Source organism: Schistocerca nitens, chromosome 1, assembly GCF_023898315.1.
Source record: "Schistocerca nitens isolate TAMUIC-IGC-003100 chromosome 1, iqSchNite1.1, whole genome shotgun sequence".
In the NCBI taxonomy this organism is placed as follows: Eukaryota; Metazoa; Arthropoda; class Insecta; order Orthoptera; family Acrididae; genus Schistocerca; species Schistocerca nitens.
This window is the reverse complement of record NC_064614.1, coordinates 497,257,462-497,270,377: the sequence shown is the minus strand read 5'-3', so window position 1 is coordinate 497,270,377 and position 12,916 is coordinate 497,257,462. Positions and strand designations below refer to the sequence as shown.

The 12,916-nt window shown below is 45.8% G+C and overlaps 1 protein-coding gene and 1 pseudogene across 1 annotated transcript in view; one reads left to right on the top strand and one right to left on the bottom strand.

Moving 5' to 3' along the window:
* LOC126252769 (uncharacterized) overlaps positions 1-12,916 on the bottom strand; it is a 126,099-nt gene that overhangs the window by 21,752 nt on the left and 91,431 nt on the right. The gene's annotated exons all lie outside the window — the stretch shown is intronic.
* Positions 58-175, top strand: LOC126206396 (5S ribosomal RNA; annotated as a pseudogene).

Here is a 12,916-nt window from a genome sequence, read left to right as displayed (position 1 = left end):
AATTACTTAGCAAATAATTTCTTCAAAATTTTATGAATACCTAATAAAAATATTTTGGGCAACGGCCTTGCCGCAGTGGCTACACCGGTTCCCGTGAGATCACCGAAGTTAAGCGCTGTCGGGCGTGGTCGGCACTTGGATGGGTGACCATCCAGGCCGCCATGCGCTATTGCCATTTTTCGGGGCGCACTCAGCCTCGTGATGCCAACTGAGGAGCTACTCGACCGAATAGTAGCGGCTTTGGTCAAGAATGCCATCATAACGACTGGGAGAGCGGTGTGCTGACCCCACGCCCTTCCTATCCGCATCCTCCACTGAGGATGACACGGCGGTCGGATGGTCCCGGCAGGCCACTCGTGGCCTGCAGACGGAGTGCTTTTTAATAAAAATATTTTAACCCCTAATCGCCTGCCGCCGACAATGAAAGCTGTAACGTCCACTGCTTGGCGGTAGGGACTAGGCTGGCTGCCACCGGTCCAGATCATTCTGTACTGAACGTAGAAGTGGCAAGGTCTTAAGACGGGAGGGGTGCGGGCGAAATACACGTGTAACATTGCGTCACGCCAAGAGTTTGTTACCATTTCTAGGGGTACTGACGGCAAACGGAATGCACGCTGGTGATTCGTGTTCCGCTCTTTCTTTCTCTTGTCTAGGTAGAACATGCTTAAACGTACGTCTCATCAGTTTGCTGCCGTATCCGTTCCTTTTGAATGTTATGTCCAAGTGCTTCATCAGTTGGGAGACTGTCTTGGTAACAGCTGGATCGCGCGCTGTGAGGAAGTGCGCGTCAAACGCTTTCATGGTGGGAGTTGTAGATAAAAATCAGTGAGTGTAGGCCTTCTGTACACACTATGTACAAGTTCGTCATCGGGTTTCCGTATCACCAGTGCGTCAACAAACGTTCCACATCTACGGTAAAATGTATCTTGGGATCAACCGACTTGAAGAGATGAGAAATTCACGTAGTCTCTCCGGTCTATGTGAACAAACGACGACCGTGAGGTCCACGTAACGGTAGAAAGAGCTTGGTTTTAGTTGGGCTTGCTCTAGGACTATCTCATCGAAATTTTCACGAACAAACTTGTCACAACCGGCGACAGAGGAGACGCCACGGCGACATCGTCCGTCTGTTCTTACTAATTTCCATCGAATGGGAAATTGGCTGAGGTGAGCGTATACCCTAAGAGTCTCGTCAAGTCGGTCTGGAATTTCTTATTTATCAGTTCCATAGAGTCCTTTACTGGTACCCTGATGAGCAAGGACAACGTCGAAACTCACCGATCACTGAGATGACGTACTTGTAGATTTAGTACAAGATGAATTACGGATGTGATGTTGATACGTCTCCACAGGAGGAGTCGGGGGAGTAGTCAAGTGTTTGGCCATTCCGTACGTTGCTGCTCCTATACTGCTGACTAAGAACCACAGTGGGGCCGGCCGCCGGCCAGAGTGGCCGAGCGGTTATAGGCGCTACAGTCTGGAACCGCGCGACCGCTACGGTCGCAGGTTCGAATCCTGCCTCGGGCATGGTCGTGTGTGATGTCCTTAGGTTAGTTAGGTTTAAGTAGTTCTAAGTTCTATGGGACTGATGACCTCAGAAGTTAAGTCCCATAGTGCTCAGAGCCATTTGAACCATTTGGGGCCGGCCGCTGGTGGCCGAGCGGTTTTAGGCGTTTCAGTCTGGAACCGCGCGTTCGCTACGGTCGCAGGTTCGAATCCTGCCTCAGGCATGGGTGTGTGTGATGTCCTTAGGTTAGTTAGGTTTAAGTAGTTCTAAGTGCTAGGGGACTGATGACCTCAGATGTTGAGTCCCATAGTGCTCAGAACCATTTGAACTACAGTGGGATGTCCTACTTGTGGACCTTTGGCAACATCTACAAATGTGGCGGCGCAGCAGCACGTGCTCGAAGTTTCTAGAGAGTTTTCGCATCGAAGGTACAACAAGAAGTTCAATGCTTTTTCTCGGAAGGCGACTGGTCGGATCTCTTATTTTCCAGTATGCTGCGCTATCGAGAAGTCCCCAAATTCTCTGTTTATATTCCGAGCACAGGAGCAACATAGTACCGTTCCTTTTGTCAGCGCAAGGACGAACAAATCCCGAGCGTCACGTAACTCGCACATGCCGGCTCTTCCCGCCTTTGAAACGTTGCTCTCCGGTGGTGCGGCCCCGGTGAGCGCGCGGAGCATTTCACGGCCTATTTCTTCCGCTCCGTTGACTGACGAACGTAGGTGGTCTGTTCTAGACTGCTTATCGTGTACACAGTCGATAGTGATGTTGGAGTCGGAAAGAAGCTTAGTCGTTTCCCGAGTAGCAACATTGCTGCACCGTTGATCTTTCTCCCTGTAAGACTGACGACACACGCTTAGGTGGTTCTTACGTAGTTTTATGTCGTGCTGCAAGTCATTCATATTTCGACGTCGGCTTATTTGTAGATTTTCTTCGTGCGCTGTCCGCCTGTGCCCATACGACGTCAACCCAATCCCATGAAGTAGGAGAAAGCACTAGGGATGACGGTTATCGCTGAAACAACCGGTTTTCTAGTTTTTTTTCGCGTCATTTTAACCTGTTGATTAAGATAACTGAAAACAACCGGTTTCTGAAACAACAGATTTACGGTTTTTTATTCCTGGTATTTCCCACAAAAAAACGTAAAATCAAAATTGATCCGTCCACCATCGCTGCTTTTCTGGGAAAGTGATAAATGGGGAATACTACATAAAATCACCATTGTTCTCCTATTGATTGTAATTTGCCTAAAGTCTGCTCAAAAATCATTTTGTCATCGGGTGTCACACCACTTGGGCATTACGAATACTCAGCCAACAGAGCGAAAACAGGTTGAAGAAGTCTGTTTTTTTTTTTTTTTTGTCTGTTTTCAATGGCTACAAGCAGACATCTACTCAGGCAACAGTTCAGCTACTTCCAATTTTTATTGTATACTATGAAGGAATTGTTAATAAGTTTTTTGCATAATTTCCTTCCTCTTTTATTATTTCATAGAAATGGCAGACAAAAAAAATTTAATCTTTTAAAGCAAATGAAGCGTTGTACTTCCTTGTGATGTCACTTCGTAAAAAAAAAGTTCCAGACTAGGGTTGGTGCCACACAGCGCGTGTGCGGCGACGACACCAAGAAACTGCGGTATAGACCAGGTGGGTATACACTCCATGCCACGTACACGCATACCTTAAGCCACGACACACAGCAACAGGGACATCATCGTCTCAGGAACGATGCATCAATTGTTATGCCATGTGTTTGTTGCTAATTGCGTTGTTATTAAAATATCACTGATCGCTTTTCTCATTTTCTATAATAATAGGCAATAGTTCAAACCAATGGAAATTTTAAGAATAAAAATTACTCCTTTTTTTTTAAAAAAAAAAGGTTTATCTAAAAACGAAAAATTTTGACACTGCTGCTTTGGCTAATTGATATTTCGGTTTTTTACTCAGTATATTAGTTAACAATAAAAAATACCTGGCATGAGATTTTCACTCTGCAGCGGAGTGTACGCTGATATGAAACTTGGTGGCAGATTGAAACTGTGTGCCGGACCAAGACTCGAACTCGGGACCTTTGCCTTTCGCAGGCAAGTGCTCTGCAAGGTTCGCAGGAGACCTTCTGTAAAGTTTGGAAGGTAGGAGACGAGGTACTGGCAGATGTAAAGCTGTGAGGGTGGGGCGTGAGTCATGCTTGGGTAGCTCAGTTGGTAGAGCACATGCCCGCAAAAGGCAAAGGTCCCGAGTTCGAGTCTCGGTCCGGCACACAGTTTTAATCTGTCAGGAAGTTTCATATCAGCGCACACTCCGTTGCAGAGTGAAAATCTCATTCTGGAAACATCCCCCAGGCTGTGGCTAAGCCATGTCTCCGCATTATCCTTTCTTTGAGGAGTGCTAGTTCTGCAAGGTTCGCAGGAGAGCTTCTGTAAAGTTTGGAAGGTAGGAGACGAGGTACTGGCAGAAGTAAAGCTGTGAGGGCGGGGCGTGAGTCGTGCTTGGGTAGCTCAGTTGGTAGAGCACTTGCCCGCGGAAGGCAAAGGTCCCGAGTTGGAGTCTCGGACCGGCACACAGTTTTAATCTGCCAGAAAGTTAAAAAAAAGAAAATACCTGTTGTAACAGAGGCCAAACAAATCACGAAAAATACCGGTTATTCAGAACTAAAGTACCAGTATCTGTTTTAACCGGTCCCTACATAGCGCTGAAGCTATCTTGACATGTTTGCCGAATTATCGTGGAGAACTTACGTCGTGACCTCGGCGGTCACCCGAGAATTCTACAAGTTAGAAATAAGCCACGGAAACATCAGATCGCAAATGAATTTTACCACCTCGGAAGTGGAACAGATAAAATAGGAAGACATAGCACTGGGAATTTCTCAAGGTGAAAGGGCTTTCTATCGAGAAAAGTTGCTAATTTACAAAATTAAAATGCTTGAGTTCAGAAAAAGATTCACGAAAAGTTATGTTTGGAGTATATCTCTGTATACACGCGAAACCTGATCAATGGGAAGGACAGAAATGAAACGAACAGAAAAGTCTTTGATGTTACAGGAGAATTTTGAAAATCAAGGGACTGATTGTGCAAAGATGATGTTCTGCAACGAGGCCCCGAGAAAAATTCATGAAGAATATAATGAATCAAAGAGCGAGAATGGCTAGATACGTAAGAGCAACTACGAAATGAGATTGCTGAAAACTGTAGCGGAAGGAAAGAATCGCATAGGCAGATCGACTATAGATATGAGTCTATAAAGCAACGGTTTGATCTTGTAGGATGCAGCAGTTATACTGAAGCAAATACGATAGGTGGTAAGCTTCTAGGCGACAGGAATGGAAAATTGCGTCGAAGCCGTCTTAGGTTTTCTATTACAGTAGTGGGAATCAGCATATAGGCAGGCGTATATCCGGGAAAATCAAGACTGCCTGTAGGAATATTGTGCACTATGTATGTGCAAAAGTATGAAATGCGGTATACCGGCAAATGCAGTCAAATGGTATTGCCTACTACAGTATATAATAAAACATCAACGATTCAGATGGTAGAGTGTGGAACTCGGTATAAAGGCGGTCTGCTCTGTGCGGTGTTAGCGTATGCTCAAAAATGGCTCTGAGCACTATGGGACTTAACTTCTGAGGTCATCAGTCCCTTAGAACTTAGAACTACTTAAACCTAACTAACCTAAGGACAGCACATACATCCATGCTCGAAGCAGGATTCGAAACTGCGACCACAGCGGTCGCGCGGTTCCAGACTGTAGCGCCTAGAACCGCTCGGATATCCCGGCCGGCTTAGTGTATGCGCATGCCTTTACTGCAGATAGGAAACAAGACACCATCTGTGACATTGCGTTTTTTGTACGTAAAACACGACTGTGACAATGCCACGCGGAAAACAATCATGTGTGAAAAAGCAAAAATCGGTACGAAAAAGGAAATGGGACACTCTAATCGTCAAATTGCCAAGAAGTTGAACTGTTGGAGTACAGTATTTGATAATTTCGTTAGATTGGGAGCATGATATGGACAGAACGGAAAATATGAGCAAAGCAGTAAATTGTCTGCGGCATAGAAAGGGTTACTTTTGCGCAAAGCAAGGGTCACAAATCATTATTTTTCTCGCCTTGTTGCTGATTTATAGTTGGCAGTAACTGCTAGTGGTGTACGACAAATTTTGTCACATGACAAACTTCTTGCATTCAATAAACGATTGCGGAAACGCGCTCTAACACCCAAACACAGACAGACTAGATTAAAAGTTACTGAAAAACAGCCGGCCGCTGTGACCAAGCAGTTCTGGGCGCTTCAGTCCAGAACCGCGCTGCTGCTACGGTCGCACGTTCGAATCCTGCCTCGGACATGGCTGTGTATGATGTCCTTAGGTTAGTTAGGTTTAAGTAGTTCTAAGTCTAGGGGACTGATGACCTCAGATGTTAAGTCCCATAGTGCTCAGAGCCATTTGAACCATTTTTGCAACATTTCGGAAAACATATAGGATGGGCATACAGTTAACTGTAAGACAAACTACAAAACGGTATAAGAATACTAAATGTGTTAATTATACTTTGCCAGAAATAGATGGGGCCAGGCAACGTGATTTTCCTGAGGAAAACTAATTGCATATCGTATACATTCTTTAGAGGAGACGTGACACAATAATATCTTCAGTGCAGAATCCGAGCTCCTGAAACTATGGGTCACAGTGTCGATCGAAAAAACTAAAATCTGCAGGCAATAATATCTTGCACGCTTAGATGTTTGCTATTTGGAACGCGCATGCCGAAGTGGAAATTTTGCGGCTGCCGGAGGCTGTGCCATTCGTACTAGACGGGGCAGGAAGGCAAACATTAATATGCGCCAGCTCGGCCCCAACAGTCATTCATTCACTCTGTGCTTCGGTTTGAAGCGCAAAGGCCTGGCTGGCTTGTGCAGCTGTGCCCTGGGCAAACCTGGCCAAAAGCATCTCTTTCACCGGAGGCTGGCCTTCCGCAAAGCAGAAGGCTGTTGCATTACGAAAGGAGCTGAAGGCAGTTCCTGGGTCCGCGAAATAACACATACAAGGGGAACAACACATTTCGCAGAAAAGATCTTTTTCTGACAAGCAACTCATATTTTCCGACATGCCAGTCTGAAGTTATGTAGTGCTTTTTGAAGCGTATCGCGCAGGTAAGTTTACGCGTGCTTTCAGGTTCTACTTGGTTATGTCTTGCCGTTCACGTTTGGGACGTGAAACTAAGGCTCGTTAATGGCAGACGTCACAGTTGTGTTGCTGAATAATCCATGCAAGATGGAAGAGGAAGGCAATACTTATTCTACAAACACCCATTTCACAGAAACTATACACAGCATCACTTTCATTTTTCCATTTTCTTTAGTTTCTGTTCGGGAATATATTTACTTGTTTTAAGAGGCGTCATAAAACAGCGTGCCAACAGGGGCGTGGGAAAATAATAAACACAGCTTTGTAGAAATGTACAACTTACGGGCTAACTAAAAGATTCGGGGTTGTTATACTATCGGACAACAGGAACACAACAGAGACTTTAATTTAACATAATAAAACGCATATGATGCCACTTATGTCGCAATAAATGATTAATTTCATCTGACCTCAGTTTTTAAAACGACTGTGATGGAGCCATGCCAGCAAAAAGTATTTCACAATGTTTATGTAAATACAAAAAAAAAAAAACACTAATTCGCAGTGTTGATAATGGAGTCGGAAGACCGGCATTTTCATTTCTTTCTTCTATAGGAGTACACAAATTCGATTTCTGTGGTTTCTTTCATGCAGTCTAATCTCTCATCTCCAGTGGGCCCTGCACTTCGTTATAGCTGCATTTTTATTTCTATAGGAAGCAAGCCAAAGTGGATGTAGGTTGCAGTAGTTATGTAGAGATGAAGAGTAGGTTGCAGTAGTTATGTATGGATGAAGAAGCACGCACAGGATAGAACAACGTTGAAAGCTGAACTAAGCCATTATTTGGACTGAAGACGCCGACAAGAATTTGCAGCAATAGGTACGATAGTTGAACACGTTAATAGATCAATTTCGACTACTCTTAACATTTAAAAGTTTAAAAGCGCAGTTACAGTGTCTGTACTGAGAGGCTTCCGGAACTTGGTCCCTCAGCACAGCACCCGTTCTCGCAACCACACACTAACAGTATTTGAGAAAAACGTTAAACATTTTGACTTCACCTCTTTCATTGCTTATTTTCTGCGTTGCATTAACAGTTGAAGTACGGATGTGCAGAAGTTCGCAGGGTGGTTCGAGTGCAAGTAGGATGGGGAGATACTAGGCCTAATGCAGATTTTACGCTCTCGACTACTTATCATTCGAGAAATACGACGATGCCAAGTAGTTCAGGACAAAGTTTCAGTGTAATCCGCTTAGTTTCAAGTGTGTGTGTGTGTGTGTGTGTGTGTGTGTGTGTGTGTGTGTGTGTGATTCGCGTCCGTTGATGATCTCGAGCGATAGTTAATAAAACCGCTGCATCCTTTCGAATTTGATATGATTTCAAAAGTTGTGTCCAGATTACCATTTTCAAGTTTACAACTCTTTCATACTATCCAGTCAAATTAATATGATCACCAGTCAAAAGCGCGAATAAAAAACTTTTGCAGCGTAACGTTCAGGAAGGTATCGACAGGGATTCATTGGCAGAACACTTAGAAGGTGCAACAGGTCTACCAAAGAGACTGCTTACACTACGCTGTCCACCCTATTCTGGAGTATTGCTCTGCGGTTTGGGACCCGCATCAGGTGGGACTGACGGATGACATCGAAAAAGTACAAAGAAGGGCAGCTCGTTTTGTATTATCGCGAAATAGAGGAGATAGTGTCACAGACATGATATGTGAATTGGAGTGGCAATCATTAAAACAAAGGCGTTTTTCGTTGCGACGGGATCTTCTCATGAAATTTCAATCACCAGTTTTCTCCTCCGATTGCGAAAACATTCTGTTGGCCCCACCTACATAGGGAGAAATGATCATCACGATAAAATAAGATAAATGAGGGCTCGCACAGACAAATTTAAGTGCTCGTTTTTCCCGCATGCCGAGCGAGAGTGGAACGGTAGAGAGACAGCATGAAGGTGATTCATTGAACCCTCTGCCAGGCACTTTATTGTGAATAGCAGAGTAATCACGTAGATGTAGATGTAGACGTGGAGCCGTGCCCTCAGATTCTCGACTGGCTTAAATCCTGGGTGATTGGTGGTCTGGAAGGTAAGGAAACTCAAATTGGCGTTTTTTGAACCACGCACAAACACTGCGAGCTGTGTGAACGTTGCATTGTCCTCCTGGTAGACGCCATCTTGTCGAGGAAAAAAAAACTGCATGTAGGGGTGGATTTGGTCCCCAAGGATAGCTGCATCCTTGTATTTGTCCATTATGCCTTCCAAAATAACGAAAACAACCACGAAATGCTCCCTTCTTCGACTTGGACCCTTCCAATGATTGTTGCAGAGTGTTTGCTTTAAGACTTTTCGCGCCGTTCACAGCAACGAGCATTTGTCCGATGGAGCATACATAGTGATTCGTCTGAAAAGGCTACCAATCGCTACACAGTGGACGTCCACTTGCGGTATTAGCGTGCAAATTCCAGCCTTCGTCGCCGATGAACTGTAGTCAGCATGGGTGTATGAGCCACACGTCTTTTGCAGAGGCCCACACGCAGCAACGTTCGCTCAACGGTCGTTCAGGAGACACCTTGGTTCATTTGGGCGGTCACTTGCTCAACAGCTGCACGTCTATTGTCCCGTACACATCTCTGCAGCCATCGTTCACCCTTGTAATCAATGGACCACAGTTGCCTTGACGCCGGTTTAGCGCCATTTTGCCCTGCACAGTATACTTTAACTACGGCGGCACGTGAAAGTTTACAAACTTAGCCATTTCGGGAATGCTTTCACCCTTGGCCCGAAAGCCAATGATCATGCCGTTTTGGACGTCAGCTAGATCGCCCCATTTCAGCATTACGAAAACGAATGCACTGTTTTGCCGCCCCCCCGACACGAGTTATATACCCTCCATTGCTAGTGCTGCCACCTGCCGTCTGTGTGTGGCTACGGCACGCTGACGTTGAACACTGGTGGTGATCACATTGAAAGTGTCTGGACCGTGTGCTTATGACGACACAAGTGATAACGGATCGTCAGTGTCCCTGTCACGCACTGGCTACTCACTTCTTTTCGAGTTTACAGACTGTCTCTCATCGTTCGCCGTAGTCTTGCTGGCTAACAACAATGGGACTGGTAGCAAGCGCTGCGTGTCACGCCGTCACAGCCACTGCAGCATTTCACGAAACGCAGCAGACGCAGGACACGGGCGGTGAGCTGATGAGCAGCACCTCCTGAGGAGCGCCGCCGTAGGCGTCATGTTTGCCCACGCGGGAGCACGAGGGCCTGATCGATGCCCCAGCGCCTCTCCACGCTGACGTGGGTCCTGCGCCGCTTAAAACGTCGCCACTGCGGCTTACGAGCAGCGTTCTACCGAACGGTCTGCAACGGTCGAACATACTGAACGATCCACTCTACATTTACATGATTATTCTGCAATTCACACTTACACATCTGGCAGAAGGTTCGTACAACAACTTTCAAACCACACCGAAGAGCCAAAGAAACTGGTACACCTGCCTAATATCGTGTAGGGCCCCCGCGATCACGCAGAAGTGCCGCAACACGACGTGGCATGGAGTCGACTAATGTCTGAAGTATTGCTGGAGGGAACTGACACCATGAATCCCGCAGGGCTGTCCATAAATCCGTAAGAGTACGAGGAAGTGGAGATCTCCTCTGAACAGCATGTTGCAAGGCATCCCATATAAGCTCAATAATGTTCATGTCTTGGAATTTTGGTAGCCAGTGGAAGTTTTTAAACTCAGAAGAGTGTTCCTAGAGACACTCTGTAGCAATTCTGGACGTGTGGCGTGTCGCATCGTCCTGCTGGAATTGTCCAAGTCCGTCGGAATGCGCAGTGGACACGAATGGATGCAGGTGATCAGACACAACGATTACGTACGTGTCACCTGTCAGAGTCGTATCTAGATGTATCAGGGGTCCCATATCACTCCACCTGCACACGCCCCACTCCGTTACAGAGCCTCCAACAGTCCCCTGCTGGCATGCAGGGTCCATGGATTCATGAGGTTGTACATGTACACGTCCATCCGCTCGATACGATTTGAAACGAAACTCGTCCAGCCGTGCAATAAGTTTCCAGTCAGCAACAGCGCAATGTCGATGTTGACCGGCCCAGGCGAGGTGTAAAGCTTTGTGTCATGCAGTCATCAAGGGTAGACGAGCGGGCCTTCGGTCCGAAAGCCCATAGTTTCGTTGAATGGTTCGCACGCTGAGACTTGATGTCCCAGCATTGAAATCTGCAGCAGTTTGCTGAAGGTTTTCATTTCTGTCACGTTGAACGATTCTCTTGTCGTCGTAGACCCTGTTCTTGAAGGACCTTTTTCCTGCCGCAGCGATGTCGGAGATTTGATGTTTTACCGTATTCCTGATATTCCCGGTACACTCGTGAAATGGTAGTACGGGAAAGTCACCACTTCATCGCTATCTCTGAGATGCTGTGTCCCATCGCTCGTGTGCCGACTATAACACCACGTTCAAACTCACTTAAATCTTGATAACCTGCCGTTGTAGCAGCAGTAACCATCTAAAAATTGCGACAGACACTTATTGACTTGTATAGGCATTCTACATCTACATCTACATTTATACTCCGCAAGCCACCCAACGGTGTGTGGCGGAGGGCACTTTACTTGCTACTGTCATTACCTCCCTTTCCTGTTCCAGTCGCGTATGGTTCGCGGGAAGAACGACTGCCGTGTGCGCTCGAATCTCTCTAATTTTACATTCGTGATCTCCTCGGGAGGTATAAGTAGGGTGAAGCAATATATTCGATACCTCATCCAGAAACGCACTCTCTCGAAACCTGCACAGCAAGCTACATCGCGATGCAGAGCGCCTCTCTTGCAGAGTCTGCCACCTGAGTTTGCTTAACATCTTCGTAACGCTATCACGCTTACCAAATAACCCTGTGACGAAACGCGCCGCTCTTCTTTGGTTCTTCTCTATCGCCTCTGTCAACCCGACCTGGTACGGATCCCACATCGATGAGCAATACTCAAGTATAGGTCGAACGAGTGTTTTGTAAGCCACCTCCTTCGTTGATGGACTACATTTTCTAAGGACTCTCCCAATGAATCTCAACCTGGTACCCGCCTTACCAACAATTAATTAAATATGATCATTCCACTTCAAATCGTTTCCTACGCATACTCCCAGATATTTTACAGAAGTAACTGCTACCAGTGTTTGTTCCGCTATCATATAATCATACAATAAAGAATCCTTCTTTCTATGTATTCACAATACATTACATTTGTCTATGTTAAGGGTCAGTTGCCACTCCCTGCACCTGCCTATACGCGGCAGATCTTCCTGCATTTAGCTACAATTTTCGAATGCTGCAACTTCTCTGTATACTACAGCATCATCCGTGAAAAGCCGCATGGAACTTCCGACACTATCTACTAGGTCATTCATATATATTGTGAAAAGCAATGGTCCCATAACACTCCCCTGTGGCACGCCAGAGGTTACATATCTCATATTCTGCCTTTACATATCTCAGTACTTGAATACGCATGCCTATACAAGTTTCTTTAGCGCTTCAGTGTATTTCTCAACCGTTCTACCCTCGAAAAGCATGTGGGAAAAATGTACACTCAAGTCATTCCGTATGAGCTCAGAATTCCCTCATTTTATCACGACGATTATTTCTCCCTATGTTGGAGGGAGCAAACGAAATATTTTGGCGTTCGGAGAACAAAATTGGAGATTTTAATTTCGTGAAAAAAATCTTCCTGCAATGCCTTCGTTTTAACGACTGCCAAGCCAGCTCACTTATCATATCCACGACAATCTTTCCCCTAATCCGTGGTAATACGAAACGATCAGGCCAGTTGTAAACTGCGGGTGTGAAACATGGACATAATGACTACTGATGAGTGGCGGCTGAGGAGATTTGAACGCAGAGTTATGCGCAAGATCTGTGGGGAAGTTCAAGATGACAACGGTTTCTGGAAATAAAACGCGAACGCTGAGCTGGACCCTTGGACGAGGAGCTGAAATTTTAAAATTAATAGAATAGCCTGGCGTGGACACGTCCTTAGGATGGGTAGTAGAACAACAACTAGAAAGGTTATTGAATGAAGGCCAACTGGTAGGAGACAGAGGAGGCCGTGAAAGCGATGGATACATGATATGGAAGAAAATATCAGATGTCTCAGAGATGGCGAAGAAATGCGCTGGAGAGGACAAGACGAAGGAAACTCGTTGAAGAGACTAAGACCCACGCAGGATTGTAACAGCGTGACAAAAGGGTCTGCCCTT